The following is a 20,208-nucleotide window of genomic DNA, read 5'->3' as shown; positions in this document are numbered from 1 at the left end:
CAGCTACTGTGTACAGAACAGGAAACGCAGGCAAAGAGTAGAAAACAGGCAATGCAGTCACGGTGTATAAAACATACCACCACAATGTATCGGACAAGGAAATACAGCCGCAGTGTGTAGAACAAGAACCAGTTTATAGAATAGGCAATAATGCTTAGATGTACAGAACTGGCAATACAGTCACGGTGTATAAAACAGGCAATATAGCCACGATATACAAAATAAGGATCACAGCCATTGTGTAAAGAGTAGCCTCATTTTTTAGAACAGGGCAAATGAATCTCTATGTATGGAAAACCGAAAAAGGCCACAGTGTACGGAACAGGCAGTACAGTGACAGTGTATAAAACCGGTAATATACCCATTGTGTCTAGAACAGGCATTGGAGTCACTGTGTATAGTACACTGAATACAGCCATGGTGTACGGAACAGGGAATATAGCACTGTGTGTAGAACAGCGGGCATCGCCACAGTGTACAGAAAAGGGAATACAGTTGCAGTGTATAGAACCAGCGATGCAGATGAACAAATGAATGAATAAGTTTATTGGCCAAGTATGTGCATATACAAGGAATGTGCCTTGGTGCTCTGCTCACAAATGACAACACGAATATACAGTTAAACCCATCAAAACAATAAGGATAGAACATTATGTTCTAAGCATGTGGGTGAAAATAAACCAGAGCAAAAAAAGAGACTACAGACTTTGGTTATTGAGTAGAACTACCACTCGTGGAAAAAAAGCTGTTTTTATGTCTGGCTGTGGCTGATTTGACAGTCCGGAGTCGCCTTCCAGAGGGAAGTGCTTCAAAGAGTTTGTGGCCAGGGTGAGAGGGGTCAGAGATGATCTTGCCCACTCGTTTCCTGGCCCTTGCAGTGTACAGTTCATCAATGGGGGGAAGGTTGCAGCCAACAACCTTCTCAGCTGTGCGAACGATCCGTTGCAGCCTCCGGATGTCATGCTTGGTGGCTGAGCCAAACCAGACCATGATAGAGAAGGTGAGGACGGACTCAATGATAGCAGTATAGAATTGGACCATCATTGCCTGTGGCAGATTGTGTTTCTTCAGCTGCTGCAGGATGTACATCCTCTGTTGGGCCTTTTTGACTGTGGAGTCGATGGTGGCCCCCCATTTAAGGTCCCTGGAGATGATGTTTCAAAGGAACTTAAATAACTCCACAGAAGTGACTGTGGTGTTGTTGATGGTGAGTGGGGGGAGGGGAGGGGGAGCTCTTCGAAAGTCTACAATTAGTTCCACTGTCTTGAGAGCATTGAGCTCCTGGTTGTCGCGATGGCACCAGGAAGCCAGCTGTGTCACTTCCCATCTGTAGGCAGATTCCTCCCCATCCTGGATCAGTCCAATCAGGATAGTGTCATCCGCAAACTTGAGGAGCTTGACAGAGGAGTCTTTGGAGGTGCAGTAGTTGGTGTAGAGAGAGTAAAGGAGAGGGGAGAGTACGCAGTCTTGCGGTGCTCCTATGCTGAGGGTCTGCAGGTCCGAGATGTGCTTTCCCAGCCTCACATGCTGCTTCCTGTCTGCCAGGAAGTTGATGATCCACTGACAGAGGGGTTCAGGCACAGTAGACTGGGAGAGTTTGTAGTGTAGTAGCTCTGGCACAATGGTGTTAAAAGCAGAGCTAAAGTCCACAAACAGAATCCTGGCAGTGGTCCCCTTGTGGTCTAGGTGCTGGAGGATGAAGTGCAGGCCTAGGTTGACTGTGTCATCCACCGATCTATTGGCCCTGTGTGCAAACTGCAGGGGGTTTGTGATGTTTTTCAGCTGGGCCAGCACGTCTTTCAAAGGTCTTCATGACTCCAGAGGTCATTGCGACAGGCAATGTCATTAAGACCAGTGATCTTTGTCTTTTTGGGTACAGGGACAATAGTGGAAACTTTGAAGCAGGCAGGGACAGTGCAGGTTTGCAGGGACTAGTTGAAAATGTCTGTAGATTGGTGCCAGTTGTTCGGCACAGAGCTTGAAGGTGGAGGGGGAAACATTGTCCGGTCCTGGAGATTTCCGGCTTTTCTGTTTCCGAATAGCCTCTCCACCTCCGCAACTTCTATTGTTAAACTGAAGTCAGTCTATGAGGATGTGCAAATTGGTGATTGCAGAGAGGTGGGTGGGGGGGGGGGGGGGAGGGGATCCCAGGATTGTGTTTCTCTTTCTCGAACCTGCAGTAAAACTCGTTCACGTCGTTGGTCAGCTGACGATTGTCCAAGGAGCCCTGCTCCTCTTGTAGCTGGTGATTTCTTGCAAGTTCTCATTAGCTGAGAACTTGCTCCTCAACCTCTCAGAGTTCCTTTCCTTGGCAGCTCTGATTCCTCAATTCAGCTTGTACAGGTTGTATAGAACAGGCAATACTGTCATCATGTTTCGAACAGGGATTCGGGATCAGTTCCTGTGGATTGGAGGGTAGTTAATGTTATCCCACTTTTTAAGAAAGGTGGGAGAGTTGTAAATTTGTGGAATTCACTGCCTCAGAAGGCAGTGGAGGCCAATTCTCTGAATGCATTCAAGAGAGAGCTAGATAGAGCTCTTAAGGATAGCGGAGTCAGGAGGTATGGGGAGAAGGCAGAAACGGGGTACTGATTGAGAATGATCAGCCATGATCACACTGAATGGTGGTGCTGGCTCGAAGGGCCGAATGGCCTACTCCTGCACCTATTGTCTATTGTCTAATACAGTCACAGTGTATCAGCCCATATCTACCTCATGGGGAACTGCAACCCACGTGTATATTATAGAGAATACCATCCCTGTGTATATTACTGGAAACAGGACCCCCTCGTTATGGAGGGAGAATAATAGTTCTGGTATATATTGGTGTTTGCATATGTCTAAATTAGGCTAATGTGTGTTTATTCTCTTCCCTCTCCTTACCAAAAATGTCTTGTTTTTCTCTTATTCTCTGACTTTCTTTTCTTTTTGAAACTTCTCTCTGCCTCTGCCTTTCTCCGTCTCTCCCCTCTCCATCCCCCACAGCCTTTGCTGACCTGGTGATTGCTCTGTGGGATCCCACCAGCTCTGGTTCTGTCTCCCCACTCCGCTTTCTTCAGATGTTCCAGAGGTTTGTTCCACACTTCATGGGGTACAGGTGAGCAATTGACAATCCCACCCCACCCACCCCCGGTAAACCCTCCCCCCTCACCCACTTCAAACCGAGCCTATCTCCAGCCTGGGCCCTCACCCATCTCCCAGGACGTTGGCAAATGGTGATGAGGCCAGCATTTATTGGCCATTCCTGGTTCCTTGGAGAAGGTGGTGGTGAACTGCATTCCCTACCTACTGCACACCTGGTGAAGGTGCTCGCACAGTGCTGTTGGGGAGAGGATTCCATTAGCCCTGGAACCCCTTCCTCAACAGAGAGGTTCCAGGTAACGAAGGGGGTAGCTAAACTTTTGAGATGATCTCTAGGTTCACCTTTTGAGATGAGCCCAACATGTGGACACCCCCCCCCCCCCATTAAGGAGGGCTGCAGTGTGCACTGTGCTCCAGATGAGGTCTCACCAACACCCTGTCCCTTGCACTGACACTGCCCCACTCTTACCCCCCTCCCTCTGTAATAAAGACCATCGCACCCTCTGCCCTAGGGGTGACTCACTGTCCCCGTGCTGTCCTCCTGTGTTCCGCGTACAGGGGACACCACATCCCCCCATACCCAGCGCTCTGCCCCCTCTCACTGGTGAAGCAACATTCTGTTTTTCCTTACCTAACAGTATGGCGTATCAGATAAATTGCTAGATTAACAATCCAGGGACCTGAGTTCAAATTCACACAGGGCATCTGTAAAGTTAAATGCAGTTAACAGTCCAAACTTTAAAAACCCAAACCTGCTCAAATGATGCAGGGAGAAAATGGGTTTGGGTAGGATGGGTTGGAAAGATGGGTAAGATTGAAGTTGAAGGTCAAAACAGACTCACTGTACGACTCCTTGACTCTAATATTGGCCACAGATGTACCCTTCTGGCTCACCTATGTCCTCCAAGGAAAGATGTCTGCCCCACTTACCTAGTCTGAAGGAGGGTCTTGACCCGAAACGTCACCCATTCCTTCTCTCCAGAGATGCTCCCTGTCCCACTGAGTTACTCCAACTTTTTGTGTCTACCCAACCTGGTCCATGTACAATTCCAATCCGACCACTGTAGTTCACCCATCAATGCCCTCTGAAATGACTGTGCTCAAAGACAATGGATGGTTGTGGCCTGGCACGATTGTGGCATGAACTTTACCTTTCCTGGCGATGCCCCCGATCTTGAAATGTGGATGACTGGAGACCACCTTCACCAACCACATGGTACTCGCTCTGCTAAATGTTTGTCCGCCCCTCCTGCGACTCTTCACCCTCCTCACAACTTGTGCCCACCTTGACTTTGCACTGCAGAATTGGAGATGAGGCATTTGATTCAATTATCAAGGTCCTGAATGTAAATTGTAGGTTGTGGGGAGCCCAGCTCTGATCTCTGCAGCAGCGTGCTCGTTATGACAATGGCGCAGCGCCACATATCCAGGTTCGATCCTGACTCTGGGTGCAGTCTGTACAAAGTTTGTACCTTCTCTCTGTGACCGTGCGGGTTTTCTCCGGGTGCTCCGACATTCACAAAGACGTGCAGCTTTGTAGGTTAATTGACTTCGGTAAATTACCCTTAGTGTGTAGGATAGAACTAGTGTACGCGTGATCATTGGTCAGCGTGGACTCAGTGGGCCGAAGGGCCTGTTTTCACGCTGCATCTCTAAATGACTCTGATCCCTGACCTCTCCAGTCATCAGCTCTTGCTTTCCATTCCTTATAATGTTCTACTGCACCTCTGCACCTGCTCCATTACGACTGTTTCTCTCTTGGTACATGGTGACCAGAACTGTCCCCAGGGTCAGGCAGGGCTCTATCTGATGACACACGTCCTCCCACCCTGCTTTTTGCAAGGAAGCCACATCTCACTCTCAATTTCCTCATCTCTGCCACATTTGTTCCCAAGGTGAGGCTTTGCACTCAGGAGATCTGACAAGTCGTGTTTAGTCAGTAAACGTTATTTCCCACGCTGTCGTGGATGGATCCCTCTCCCATCTCTCTACCATGTCCAGCAGTTCTGCTCTCGCTTCCCCTCTCCCAGATGGAACTCTGGTCCTCACCTTTCACCACACCGACCTCTACACCCAACCATTCATTCCCCAAAACATCACTCTAATGTATGGAACGAGGCAGTCGGTGCGATATGGCCGATCCCACACTCAGCATTGTGACAGCGCATGACAGGTCTGGAGTGGCTGAGTGGCCCTCTCCACTCCCTGTGTAACATTCAAGAGGGGCCGAACGGTCTCCTATTCCCCTGGAAAGCTCACTGACTATTCCCTCTCTGTCTCTTTCTTCCTCTCCCCAATCTCCCAATAACTCTCTCTAACCCTCCCCTCTGCCTGTCTCCCTTTCTTATTCACTCCATCCCGCCCCTCTGCACCTCCCTCTCTCACAGTCAGCAGGATGCTCAGGAGTTCCTCCGCTTCCTCATGGACTGGCTCCACATGGAGATCAACCGGAAAGCCAGCAAATCTCCCAGCATCATGTCGGTGTCAGGGATCCGGGGCTCCACTGGAGGTGTGGAGCGAATGCGGTGAGTGCTCGTGGCTGGTTGTCTTGCCCCTCCCCTCTCTCGCTCCACTCGTCTTTCTGTGCCTTCTCTCCTTCTTTCTTCTACCCCCCCCCCCAGTCTCACTCTCTCTCTCCTCTGCCTGCCTCCTCTGTCTCGTTCTGTCTGTCTCCATCTTTTCTATACCTCCTGCATCTACTCCCTTCCTCTCTCCTTTCAACTTTGCCAACTTGAATGCATTCAAAGATTTTAAAAAACACTTCCAGTCCTTCCTGGGTAACAAGCAGGTGGCCCGCGAATGGACACGCCTACATAAGAGCAGGCGTTTGGGGATGGATTGATGGGGATGGATTTGCCATCTGCTCTGGAGCTGCGTGCATCTGCTGCTGGTGGATTTGAGCATTATCTGGTGCCTTCTCTGCACACTGAGCCACAACAGTTGGGGAAGGACAAGCAGAGAGAAGTTAAGGAACATGGTGAAACTTTTGAGCTGAACTGTGTTTATTTCAATACAAGGAACATCTCGGGTAAAACTGATGAACTTGGATCCTTATTGTTGAGTGACAAAATCTCGTCCAAAAGACTTGTTTTTTTGGATGACAATAAAGGTTATTCTGATTCTGAGATCGTTGCTTGGGACTATGATGTGGTGACCATTACAGAGACTTGATTGCAAGAGAGACAGGACTGGCAGCTGAACTCGCCATGGTTTTGATATTTGATGGAGGGAAGTAAAAGAGGTGGAGGAGTTGCTCTAATAATCTGGGAAAATGTCACAGCAGCACAGAGGACATACTTGATGGTTCATCCACTGAGGCAATATGGGTAAAGTTTTTTTTAAAGCATAGTCACTAATAGGATTGTACTACAGGCCTCCCCAATAGCCAACTGAAAATAGAGGGACAGATATGTAGACAGATCCCAGAAAGATGCAAAAACAACTGAGTTATGCTGGTGGATGACTTTAACTTCCCCCAATGTTGCCTGGGAATTGCTCGGTACAAAAGGCAGGGATGGGGCAGAATCTATTGCGTGTATCCAAGAGAGTTTCCTGGAACAGTTTGTGGCTGGTCCAACTTGAGGAGGGACCATATTAGACCTCGTGCTGGGAAGCGAGCCAGGCCAGGTGACTGATTTCTCTCTCTGTTTCCATTTCCTCGCCCTCTGTCTCATTAAACTGGATCGGGGGCAGAAAAGATTCACAAAGATGTTCCAGTGAATGGAGGGCTTGTCTTATAAGGAGGGGCTGGAGAGGCTGGGACTTTTCCCTGGAGCGTGACCTTATAGAGGTTTATAAAATCATGAGGGGCATAGATAAGCTGATGTTCATGCTCTTTATTCCAGGGTAGGGGACTCTACAACCGGAGGGGATTGTTCAAGGTCAGAGGGGAAAGCTTCGAAGGAGAGATGAAGGCCAGGTTTTTCACAGAGGGAAATAGAAATGGTAGAGGCAGGTATAATTACAACACATCAAAGATACTTGCACAGGTTCATTGAGAGGAAAGGCTTAGAAGGAAATGGGTCAATCATAGATAAATATAGACAGATCTCAGAAAGATGCAAAGCAACAGGGTTATCCTAGTCGATGATTTGAACTTCCCCAACAGCTCAGATACACATCTCAGTTGTCATAAACGAGTTGGGCCAAAGGGCCTGTTTCTGTGCTGTATTATTCCATGACATCACCATTCTTTATGAGTAGCAGCATCTTTATTTGAAGCATTCACCCTCTCTGATTCTTACTCTATTTACCTCTTTCCCTTTTTCTCACACAGTTTGTCTTCAGATTCTGCCCCATCTCTTGCAGTCACTTGCTCCTTTGTCCCTATTCTCTCTTGCCCCCCCCCCCCACACGCGCTCTCTGCCTGACCCCTCTCTCTGTTTCCATTTCCTCGCTCTCCGTCTCTCAACTCTCTGCCCTTCGCTCGACATTTCTTCCTCTCTTTGGGTTTCTTGTTTTTATTTTCCTCTTTTGTTTCACGTCTCCTCCCTTTCCACTCTATTCTCTGCCTGGTTCTGTTTTCCATTCTCCCCACTTTGGCAGTCTCAGGCTCTCTTCTCACTCTCTCTCCGATGCCAAATTTTTTTCATTCCTAGGACGACGAAAAATCAATCCAGATGTGGAAACGATACTTGGAGCGGGATGATAGCAAAATCGTAGGGTAAGGCATTTATTGTATCACCACACACACACTCCCAGGGCACGGGTCAGACACAGGGTGAAGTTCCCTCTACACTGCCCCATCACACACTCTGTGGGGCACGGTCAGGCACAGAGTGAAGCTCCCTCTACACTGCCCCACACACACACTCCCAGGGCACGGGTCAGACACAGAGTGAAGCTCCCTCTACACTGCCTCATCACACACTCCCAGGGCACGGGTCAGGCACAGAGTGAAGCTCCCTCTACACTGCCCCACACACACACTCCCAGGGCACGGGTCAGACACAGAGTGAAGCTCCCTCTACACTGCCTCATCACACACTCCCAGGGCACGGGTCAGGCACAGAGTGAAGCTCCCTCTACACTGCCCCACACACACACTCCCAGGGCACGGGTCAGACACAGAGTGAAGCTCCCTCTACACTGCCCCATCACACACTCCCAGGGCACGGGTCAGACACAGAGTGAAGCTCCCTCTACACTGCCCCATCACACACTCCTGGGGCGGGTGGTGTGGGGTTGGATACAGAGATTAACAATGCCACTTCCTGCTGCACAGATCTCTTTGTAGGACAGCTGAACAGCACACTCAGGTGTTCCTCGTGTGGCCACAAATCCAGCACCTTCGACGTGTTCTGTGACCTCTCGTTGCCTATCCCCAAGGTAGGTCCCTCGCACGCATTCAGGAGAGCAAGGCCAAGGGAGGCAGGGGGCTCCAGCGTTGGGGAATCTGCAGGGGAGGGAGCTCTGGGTAGGGGAACCTCAAGGGACCGGGCGGTGGGGTCGGGAGGGTGAGGGGCGGGGGATCCAGGGTTAGAGGATGAGGGGGGGTGATCTAGGATGCTAGGGTGGGGGGGGGTCCAGGGTCGGAGAGTGCTGGATTGTGTGGGAGGGAAGGGGACAGGGATCAGAGGGTGGGGTGCGCCAGAGGGGGAGGGTGGGGGCACTGGGGATGGGGGGCACTGTGTGAGATGGGGTCACTGAGGGAAGGAGAATGTTGTGCTCTGGAGAGGGTGGGTGGGGTAGTGAGGTGGGGGGGGGGCAGGGTGGAGAACTCAGAGGAGTATGGTGAGGCACTGAGGGAGGGGGGAGTGGGGGGCTCCAGAGGATGATGTGTCAGGCCACTGAGGGTTGGGGGGCTCTAAATGAGATGGGGTTGATTGGCTGCTGAGAAGGGGGTTTGGGTGGGAGGGGTGGGTTGGTCCCCAGCATGTCCTGGGTGTGAGCCTGGAGAGGGGTGCAAGGGCTAGTGCATTCACCCGGCTCCCTCTTGCCCCACTGAAGGCTTCAGTGTCCAGCCGGGTATCGCTGGCCGAGTGCCTCAACCTCTTCGCTGCAGAGGAGGAGCTGGACTCCGAGAACGCTCCGGTAAGGATCGCGTGGCTCCTTGCACACTGAGCACTGTGCATAGATCCCTGTCCTCATAACCATGGGATGTCTCTCACTTCGTAACTCTTGCATCCCCTCTCTCTCTCTGACCTCCCTCACCCAAGTTGTTGTACTAAGTTTAAAGTTGCCTTGTTGAATCTTATTACCTGTAACTCATTGTCACGTAGCACACAGCTAACAATAGCCTGCAGACCTCCCAACCCGTCCCAATTTGGCGAAAAGTCTCCGCTTTCTTATTTCATTCCGCGATTACGATTTCACCTCCATTTTTCCGTAAAACACATGCCTCGCCGCTCGCCCTGCCTCTCGCCTCGCCCCGCCACTGGCCTCACGCTGCTGGCCTCGCCCTGCCTCTCGCCTCGCCCCGCCGCTGGGCCTCGCGCTGCTGGCCTCGCCCTGCCCCTCGCCCCGCCCCGCTGCTGGCCTCGCCACGCCGCTGGCCTCGCCACGCCACTGGCCTCACGCTGCTGGCCTCGCCACGCCACTGGCCTCACGCCGCTGGCCTCACGCTGGTGGCCTCGCCACGCCACTGGCCTCACGCCGCTGGCCTCACGCCGCTGGCCTCGCCCCTGCCTCTTGCCCTCGCCCCGCCGCTGGCCTCACGCTGCTGGCCTCGCCCCTGCCTTCTCGCCTCGCCCCGCCGCTGGCCTCATGCTGCTGGCCTCGCCCTGCCCCTCGCCTCGCCCCCGCGCTTGGCCTCGCCCTGCCTCTCGCCTCGCCCCGCCGCAGGCCTCACGCCGCTGGCCTTACGCCGCTGGCCTCGCCCTGCCTCTTGCCTCGCCCCGCCGCTGGCCTCACGCCGCTGGCCTCACGCTGCTGTCCTCGCCCTGCCTCCCGCCTCGCCCCGCCGCTGGCCTCACGCTGGTGGCCTCGCCCCTGCCCCTCGCCTCGCCCCGCCGCTGGCCTCGCCCTGCCTCTCGCCTCGCCCCGCCGCAGGCCTCACGCCGCTGCCTCGCCCTGCCTCTTGTCTCGCCCCGCCGCTGGCCTCACGCCGCTGGCCTCGCCCTGCCTCTTGCGTCGCCCCGCCGCTGGCCTCACGCCGCTGGCCTCACCTCTTCCGCTGGGCTCGTCTCACCTCGCCGCTGGCCCCACCTCACCTCGCCGCTGGCCCCACCTCACCTCGCCGCTGGCCCCACCTCACCTTGCCGCTGGCCCCGCCTCACCTCGCCGCTGGCCCCGCCTCACCTTGCCGCTGGGCCTCGCCTCACCTCGCCATTGGCCCCGCCTCACCTCGCCGCTGGCCTCACGCCGCTGGCCTCACCTCGCCGCTGGCCCGCCTCACCTCGCCGCTGGCCCCGCCTCACCGTGCCCATGGGCTCCTCTCGCCACTGGCCCTGCCTCACCTCGCCGCTGGGCTCGCCTCACCTCGCCGCTGGCCCCGCCTCACCTCGCCGCTGGCCCCCGCCTCACCTTGCCGGCTGGGCTCGCCTCACCTCGCCATTGGCCCCGCCTCACCTCGCCCGCTGGCCTCACGCCGCTGGCCTCACCTCGCCGCTGGCCCCGCCTCACCTCGCCGCTGGCCCCGCCTCACCGTGCCCATGGGCTCCTCTCGCCACTGGCCCTGCCTCACCTCGCCGCTGGGCTCGCCTCACCTCGCCGCTTGGCCCCGCCTCACCTCGCCACTGGCCCCGGCCTCACCTCGCCGCTGGGCTCGCCTCACCTCGCCGCTGGCCCCCGCCTCACCTCGCCGCTGGCCCCGCCTCACCTCGCCGCTGGCCCCGCCTCACCTCGCCGCTGGCCCCGCCTCACCTCGCCGCTGGGCCCCCGTCTCACCTCGCCGCTGGGCCCCGCCTCACCTCGCCGCTGGCCCCGCCTCACCTCGCCACTGGGCTCCCCTCGCCACTGGCCCCGCCTCACCTCGCCACTGGGCTCGAGTCACCTCGCCGCTGGGCTCGCTCGCTGCATAGCGCGAGACCCGTAGATATTGAGAGGGGATGGGGTGCAGGGAACGGGGGAGGGGGGAGTGGGGGTCGGGGAGTGGAGGAAGGGAGGGGGGAGTAGGGGTGGGAGGGGAGTGGGGGGTGGGTGGGGGACGGACGGGGGTGGGGGAGGATGGGAGGGGGGAGGAGGGGAGGGTGAGTGGAGGTAGGGGGAAAGGTGTGGGAGGGGAGGGTGGGAGTGGGGGGAAAGGGGAGTAGGGAGGGTAGTGGGAGGGTGGGTGTAGTAGGGAGGAATGGAGGGGTGGGGGGACATGACTGTTGTGATTTGCTGTTGAAGACCACTGGAGCAAGTATGTCCATTAGATATGTGCATTTTAAATGAAACTCTTTCATAACTTAGTCATATATTTTGTGTAAGGAAGAAGCAAAATAGACAAAAACATAACCATTTTTTCTTTGTGTTGTAAAAAGTATTTTTGTTCAATAACCTTTCTATAAATAGCAGAATATACTCATGGTAGGCCTGACATTGTACATGTAGTCCAAGAGCTACAGACTGTTGGAAATAATAGTCATTTTTCACACGTGAATGTAGCACAACGCGTATGTGCATTTGGCATGCATACTTTTTTTTGCTGAAAAGTTGCATTACGCGCCATATTATGAATTTTGATGTAAAATTCTGAATTTTGGACATCAAAATTCTGAATTTGTAAAATCAAATGTTGGGAGGTCTGGGCCCGTTTCCTTTTTTAATCGTCACTTTTTTTGCGTATCTTTCATTTATTTCTTCTTTCTCTCTCTATATCACTGTCTATAGCTTTATAGTATAGACAATAGACAATAGGTGCAGGAGGAGGCCATTCGGCCCTTCGAGCCAGCACCGCCATTCAATGTGATCATGGCTGATCATTCTCAATGAGTAACCCGTTCCTGCCTTCTCCCCATACCCCCTGACTCCGCTATCCTTAAGAGCTCTATCCAGCTCTCTCTTGAATGCATTCAGAGAATTTCCACGAACATTTGATCAATAATATGTTGTCCGAGATATAAGGAACAGCAAATGTTGGATCACAAACAAAGCACAAAGTGCTGGAGTAACTCAGCGGGCCAGGCAGCATCCCTGGTGATCATGGATGTGTGGACTGGTAACTCAGCGGGCCAGCAGCATCCCTGGTGATCATGGATGTGTGACTGGTAACTCAGCGGGCCAGCAGCATCCCTGGTGATCATGGATGTGTGACTGGTAACTCAGCGGGCCAGGCAGCATCCCTGGTGATCATGGATGTGTGACACTTCGGACTGGGATCCTTTTGAAGAAAGGTCCTGACCTGAAATGTCAGAAATCCATGTTCTCCAGAAACGCTGCTCGACCTGCTGAGTTACTCCAGCACATTTCCCTTTCCCCTGGCTCTCAGTCTGAAGAAGGGTTTCGACCCAAAACGTCACCTATTCCTTTTCTCCATAGATGCTGTTTGACCCACTGAGTTACTCCAGCTTTCTGTGTCTATCTTCGGTTTAAACCAGCTCCTTCCTGCACTCTGGAAGCATCATGCACTCTTCCTGTCTCCAAGCAGTTCAGGTTTAGATTTAGGTTTATTATTGTCACATATACTGAGGTGCAGTGAAAAGCTTTTTATTTGGGTGCTTTGCAATCAAATCAGATATACTACACATGTATACAATGAAACCAAACACAAGTACAACAGAGGGGAAGAAGCTGTTCCTGTTGGTGTGCACTTGAAGCTTCTGTTTCCTCTGCCTGATGGGAGAGGGGAGAAGGGCAAACAACCTGGGCAGGATAGGACTTTGATAGCGTTGGCTGTTTTCCCGCAGCAGTGTGAATTGCTGATGGAGTCAATGGTGGGTACTGGTCTGTGTGATGAACTGGGCTGCATCCACAGCTCTGCACTTTCTTGCAGCCTTCAGTGTGCAGCGGGATTCCCTCCCTCATTATGCTCTCTCTCTCTCTCTCTCTTCAGATGTGCGAGAGGTGTAACCAGAGGAAGAGAAGCACAAAGAAGTTAACTATCCAGAGATTCCCCAAGATTCTTGTTCTCCGTATCCTTCACTGGTCACATGGCATTGGTCCCATTCTCAATCCTTTCTCTTTCTGTCGCCCCTTCTCACTCGCTCCACCCCTCCCCCGTCCCGTCTCTCCCCATCTCACACTTTCAGTCCCACTCTCTCTCCTGCGGTGATCTCTGTTCCTCTGTTATACTCTCCCTGACACTCGGAAAATTTTGTTTTTCTTATTTCCTGTCATTTTCTGTTTGTCTCTTTCGATTTTTTTTTTCTCTATCTCTCCTTTCCTACTCACTTTTGTTTTCTGCTCTCTCCCTCTCTCTCTCTCCCTTTTCCTCTCTCTCTCTCTCTCTCTCTCTCTCTCTCTCTCTCTCTCTCTCTCTCTCTCTCTCTCTCTCTCTCTCTCTCTCTCTCCTCTCTCTCTCTCTCTCTCTCTCTCTCTCTCTCTCTCTCTCTCTCTCTCTCTCTCTTTCTCTTTCTCTTTCTTTCTCTTTCTCTTTCTTTCTCTTTCTTTCTCTTTCTTTCTCTCTCTTTCTCTCTCCTCTTCTCCCTTTTCTTCTCTCCCCATTTTTTCTTGATGTGTATTTCTCTTTCCTTTTCTGTCTCAATTTCTCTCTGTTACTTTTTGTCATTCTCTCTTTGTGCCTCTCCATTTCATCATCTGCGTTTTTGTCTCCCTTGCTACCTCCTTCCACCTCGCACCATCAAATCTCCTCCCTCACTCCATCCCCTCCCCTCGCTCCACCCTCTTTCTCTGGTGTTCTTCGCCTCCTCCCTCCCTGTCTCACCACCCCCCCTATCCACCTGCACACATTCCCCGATGACTGCCTTTAAACCAGCTCCTCAGACCTGAATCGTTTTGCTTTTAGTCGCTATGCGATTAGGAAAAGCACCACCTTTGTGGACTTCCCGTTGTACGGGATGAGTTTACGACACTACTCTGCAGAGAGAGCGGGTGAGTGTGTTTGCCCGTGAAGTGGGTGAGGGTCGGGGGTCTCCCGCTGCGGCAGGATGGGCGGGGGGGGGACTGGGTGCAGGGAGAAGGTTGGGTAGGTGGGAGGGGACAGGACCGGAGGTTATTGATGTGAGAGGACCCCAGAAGTGGATCAGGGGGAGCTCCTCTGGCCAGCGATCGGTGAGGTGACACCCACACGCATGGGCTGGGGGCGGGGGTCTGAGGGTGATATTGTTGCTTCATTACAGGGGAGCATGGGGAATGGAGTGGTACTGCTGGGCCGAAGAGCCTCCAGCTGTTAGTAGTATTTAGACAGATAAACAGTTCGGACCCACAACGGGCTGCCACGGCCAGCACTTGGTGCGAATGTGGGGAGAATTTTAAAAATGGGATTCATGGATTAATATGTGGGTAGTTGGTGGTGAGGGTGGATCATGGGCTGTGTGTGTGGTGTTTCCATGATCCCGGACAGCTGAACCAAGCAGCGCAGGTCCGTGTGTGTGGTGTGTGGTGGTGTGTGTGTGTGTGTGGTGTCTCGATGATCCCGGACAGCTGAACCAAGCAGCGTAGGTCCGTGTGTGTGTGTGTGTGGTGTCTGTCTCCATGATCCTGGACAGCTGATCCAAGCAGCGTAGGTCAGTGTGTGTGTGACGTTTGCATGGAGAGCGGGCGTGCAGCGTAGGTCCCGTGTGTGTGTGTGTGTGTGTGTGACGTTTGCATGGAGAGTGGGCTGTGTGACAGCTCGTGCAGCTGTGCATTTGTGAGCATTTGCAGTGTGTGTGTGTGTGTGTGTGTGTGTTACTGATTGTGTTTTTTGCACGTGTACAGTTCTGCATGTGTGCTTGTATTTATGATTGCATGTGCACTGTGAGTGAGTGTCACAGAATTACATAGTACAGAAACAGGCCCAACTCATCCATGCCAACCAAGATACCCGAGCTCGTTCCATTTGTCTGCATTTAGTCAATTTACCTCCACACGTTTTATCCATGTAGCTGTCCAAATGTCTTTTAAACTTTGTAATTCTACCCACCTCTACCACCTCCTCTGGCAGCTTGTTCCATGTACACAATGTACACATTGTTGCCCCTCGGGTCTGTTTTAAATCTTCACCCTCTAGCCTGAGAGCAATATAAAGGAAGCAGGCAAGAACTCAGGCCAATTGATCGAAGCTAAGGGCTGGCATGTTTCAAGAAGGAGGAAGGATCAGGTTGGCAAAGTATGAGAACCTTGGATGACCAAAGAGGTTTGTAAATTAAGTCAAAAAGGAAAAGGAAGCACGCGCAAGGTTTAAGACTAAAACTAAACTGATGTAAATTAAGAGAAGAATATGGAGACTTTGGAGAGGGTGCAGAGGATATTTACCAGAATGATAGAAACAAGAAACTGCAGATGCTGGTTTACAAAACCTTGTTAACCAGCATGTGCAATCTAGCATGAAGGGCATGGATGAGGTGAATAGTCAGAATTTTTCCCAGTGTTTAGGGGAGTGTAAAACTAGAGGGCACACGTTTAAAGGGAGAGGGGAAAGATTTAAAAGGGAGCTGAGGGGCAACCTTTTCACACAGAGGGTGGTAGGTACGTGGAACGAGCTGCCAGAAGAATTAGAGGCGGGGTACAATTACAACATTTAACAGACCCTTGAATGATTCATGTCCTGGAAAGTGATATGGGTGAGTAGGCGTGGCTCAGTCAGGCAACTTGGTCGGTATGACGAGTTGGGCGAAAAGGCCTGTCTCCATGCTGTCTAGCTCTGTGACTGTGTGGAGCTGGGACAGGCTGTGAATGTGTGGGTGGTGGGCTCTGTGTGTGTGGTTTGGAGACACTGACCTTGTCTCACACCCAGCCTGTTTCCCCAGGTAACGGTGTGTACGACCTCTATGCGGTCTGTAACCACACCGGCACTGTAAACGGAGGGCATTACACGGCGTACTGCAAGTCCTCGGGCAAGTGGCACGTCTACAACGACTCCAGGTAGGCACAGTAAGCATCCAGGACCCACTCCAGGGGCAGGGGGTCACCGAGACAAGCCCCTTGCCAGTACGTTTCCCTCCTGATGCCAGCGGACAACACAACCAGACAGCCCAACCCACGCCCGCACCTTTATTTACCATGCCCAGGCGTTCAGATCCAGATGTGCCAGATCTCCTGAGCTCAGTGCCAGCTGTTGCAGCTTCCCCCCCCCCCCCCCTTCAGCAGGGCTGGGTCTCTGTGGAGCGTCTGGGAGTCTGGGTGTGTTGGTGCATGGGCCTTGGTGTTCATGTACACCTGTCACTGTAGCCAGTGGGCAGGGCACAAGGTGTGCTGGCCTGTACTGGCGGCACCGTGGGGCAGCCGTGGAGCAGCTGCCTGACAGCGCCAGAGACCAGGTGACGACGGGTGATGTCTGTACGGAGTTTGTACGTTCTCCCCGTGACCTGCGTGGGTTTTCTCCGGGAAATCCGGTTTCCTCCAACACTCCAAAAACGTACAGGTTTGTAGGTTAATTGGCTTGGTATAAATATAAATTGGCTGGGGATTGCTGGGCGGGGCAGACTCGGTGGGCCGAAGGGCCTGTAGCCGTGCTTTATCTCTAAACTAAAACTAACCTAAAAAGGATTTGAGGCCACACACTTTGCCTCACTGAGACGGGATGTGCTTCAGTCAATGAGTTCATTCAAAACACAGCTGGGGGCCGTCATTTCAGAGAGGCGAAAGGCGGAGTTTGTGAATCAGTGTGGGAACTCCACTCTGGCACTGTGTGGCTGAGTTACAGGGGGCAGACCGACCGGGCAGGGGGGTGGGGAATAGGCAGGGAAGTGGGGCTGTTTACATTGTCAGGCAGTGAGAGGCAAGTGAGCAGGAGGGGCAGAGTGGCCTGCTGCTGATTAGTGATTCTCTGAATTCCAGAGAATTACAATTGATGAGACAGGTGAGCCCCCACCCACTCCCACCTTCCCACACAGGCTCCCCCTGCAGGCCACAGCTCTCACTGCCCCTCCTCCTGTTACCTGCGGGCTGCTCCCCCTACATCAACATCCTGGGCTCAGACTGGACCACAAACACCACTGGACCAGACACGGCATGGAGACCCAGTCCCTGTGATAGCGACTCCCATGCTGACACCCCAGGGCCCTGCCCCACCCACCCCACAGCATGTTGACAGTGTGACTCTCCTCTTGCCTGGGTCAGTGCGACTCCAACAACTCTGCACAAGCTCAACACCGTCCGAGAGAAAACAGCCGTTCGATCGGCCCCCCCACTCCCCCCATTCCCCACCCCAACGCTCCCTCTCATCCTCCACCCTAAACACTCCCTCCTTCCCCCCCTTCCCATCCAACTCCCTGAACACCCTCCACCACCCGAAACACTCCCTCCCTCCACCACCAGTGCCCAGTGACTGCAGAGTGCACCATTTACAAAATGCACTGCGGTTCCTCACCCAGGCTACTCCGACAGGACCTCCCAACCCCCCCCCCCCCGTATCTCCCACCAAGAAGGATAGAGCAACAGGGGAGCACCACCACTTGCAGGTTCCCCTCCAGGTCTCATCTCACCTGGACTGGGAATAAGGTGACCATCATGGTCACTGGGTCTAAGTGCAGGCACTGCCTCCCCGACACCACCATGAAGGCACCTTCACCAGAAGGACAGCATTGGGTCAGGCAGGCATCTGGCACACATCATCTCTGGGGCAATGAGGGATTGGCAAGAGATGCTCTTGCTGGTGAAGCCCAGAGCCTCAAAATGAATAAAGGAAAAGCCTTTTCACCAGAACTGGAGATTCTGTCCCTTGACTAAAGGAGAGAATGTCACTGTGTTTTTAAACAATGATTAAAACTGTTACAAAATGTGTCAAATCCTTTCCCCCTCACTCATCAATGCTCTCTCCCAACTCCCCTCTCTATCCCCACCTGCTCGCTCCCCTTTCCTCTCTCCCTCTTTCTCCCCCTTCCCTCTCTGTCCACCCTGTCCCTCCCTCTCCCCTTCTGTCTTTCTCCCCCTTCCCTCTCTGCTTTCCCCTCACCGGGCTCTCTCTCTCCCTCCCTTTCCGACCTTCTTTTTCCCCCTTGCCTTCCCTCTCACTTTCCCTCATTTTCTATCTCCACCCTCTCTACTCTCGCCATCTCTCCTTGTTTTTCTTTCCCCCACCCTCTTATGTCCCTGTATCCCCCTTCCCTTCTCTCTCTCCCCTTCCCTTCTCTCTCTCCCCCTTCCCTTCCATCTCTCCACTCTCTTGTCTCCCCTGTTCCTCTCTTCTCTTCCTTTCCCTCTCTCCACTCTCTCCTCCTGTCCCGCTCTCCCCGTCCCCTCTTCCTTTCCTTCTCTCCAACCTCGTCTCCCGCCGTCCCTCTCTCCCCTGACCCTCTCCCCCTCACATCCCTCTTTCCCCTTCTCTCCCCGGCCCTCTCTCCACTTCCCCATCTCTCCCCCCCCCCCCTCTCTTGCCTTCCCCGTCTCTCCCCGGCCCTCTCTCCCCCCCCCCCCCCTCTCTTGCCTTCCCCGTCTCCCCCCGGCCCTCTCTCCACTTCCCCATCTCTCCCCCCCCCCCCCCTCTCTTGCCTTCCCCGTCTCTCCCCGGCCCTCTCCCCCCCCCCCCTCTCTTGCCTTCCCCGTCTCCCCCCGGCCCTCTCTCCACTTCCCCATCTCTCCCCCCGCCCCTCTCTTGCCTTCCCCGTCTCTCCCCGGCCCTCTCCCTCCCCCCCCCTCTCTTGCCTTCCCCGTCTCTCCCCGGCCCTCTCCCTCCCCCCCCCTCTCTTGCCTTCCCCGTCTCTCCCCGGCCCTCTCTCCCCCCCCCCCCCCTCTCTTGCCTTCCCCCCCTCTCCCCGGCCCTCTCTCCCCCCCCCCCCCTCTTGCCTTCCCCTTCTCTCCCCGGCCCTCTATCTCTCTCTGCAGGGTGTCGCTAATCCAGGACAACCAGGTTGTGTCGAGTGAGGCCTACCTGCTGTTCTACGAGCTGGAGCAGGGTGTGGGGTCGCGTTGAGGTGGGGGGTGGAAGGGGGGGTGGGTAGGTGAGGCCGAGCCCGTGTGCAGTCGCCGACCCTTGGAGCTTTAGCAGAGGCAGAGAGAGAGAGAGAGAGAGCAGCAGATTACAGTAAAGGCTTTGGACAGGAGTGTGTGTCTGCCTCATCTAACTGGGGGAGAGGGTGTGGGTCGCCGGGGGGGGGGGAGGGGAAGGATGGCGGGTCCCTGTCACTGCAGCCACCTTGAACTCTACCCCACCCCAAACCGGCCGGCACCCGTCCCCACAATGTGCCCCCTGACTCCTCACCCCCACCTCTGGCCCTAGTCACCCATCCTGCCCACCGTTGGCCCTCGTGATCCCCCTTCCCCCTAGTTCTCGACCCCCTCCCTGGTTACAACCCCAGTTACTGACCCCCTAATCATGGTCACTGGCCCCTAACCTCAGTAATACATCTACTCCACCTAGACGAGCCCGGTTCACCCACCCTGACCTTGATCACCGACCTCTGTCCTGGGTCACGGACACACCACCCCTCAGTCCCCGACCCCTCTCCACTGGTCACCCACCCTGACCCAATTCGCCGACCCCTTCCCCGGTCAGCTCAGCCCCCCCACCTCTGCCATGCACTAACATTGTCTCTTTCTCCTCCACACGGGTCTGTTAACGGTTCCTCTCCCCCTCACTCTTCCTATCTCCTCCCTCACCTCCTCACTCCTCTCCCCCCTCCTTTCACCACCTCCTTACCCCACCTCACTCCCCTTCACTCCTCTGCCTCCTCCCTCTTAGTCTCTTTTCACTCTCACCCCCACTCTCCCCTACCCCCCACACTCCACTTCCCCTCACTCTCCTCTGCCCCCCCCCATTCCTCTCGCTCTCACTCCTCAGTTTCACTTTCTCATTTCTCTCTTTCCCTGCTCTCTCACTTTCTGCCTTTCTCTCTTCCCCTCACCCTCCATCCCCATGCTCTCTCTGTCTCCCTCTCTGCCACTCTCCCATTGTCCTTACTGTTTTCTGTAAATATGTAAATATAACTGGGTAACTGTAAATATTGTAATAGAATAAAACTGTACAGAAAAATGCCACACACAAAATAAAATATTTTACATTTTTGCCTGGTTTGTATTACCTGCATCGACTGCTACGACCTGAGATCCTCTTGATCGGCGGCGGGGGGGGGGGGGGCTGTGGGTCATATACCTCCAGCTGGGGAGTAAGAGCCAGTGGTACAACACTGACACATGACACATGGACACCAAATGGCTGGACAA

General features: G+C 54.0%; 1 pseudogene; it reads left to right on the top strand.

Annotated features, from left to right (window-relative positions):
• The window catches only part of LOC144605289 (ubiquitin carboxyl-terminal hydrolase 2-like), a 31,900-nt pseudogene extending 12,942 nt beyond the window's left edge, over positions 1 to 18,958 (top strand).
• The last annotated feature ends 1,250 nt before the right edge of the window (positions 18,959 to 20,208 follow it).

The sequence above is a fragment of the Rhinoraja longicauda genome, chromosome 24 (assembly GCF_053455715.1).
Source record: "Rhinoraja longicauda isolate Sanriku21f chromosome 24, sRhiLon1.1, whole genome shotgun sequence".
In the NCBI taxonomy this organism is placed as follows: Eukaryota; Metazoa; Chordata; class Chondrichthyes; order Rajiformes; family Arhynchobatidae; genus Rhinoraja; species Rhinoraja longicauda.
Note: the sequence above shows the minus strand (reverse complement) of the source record. Positions and strands in the feature narration are given on the sequence as shown.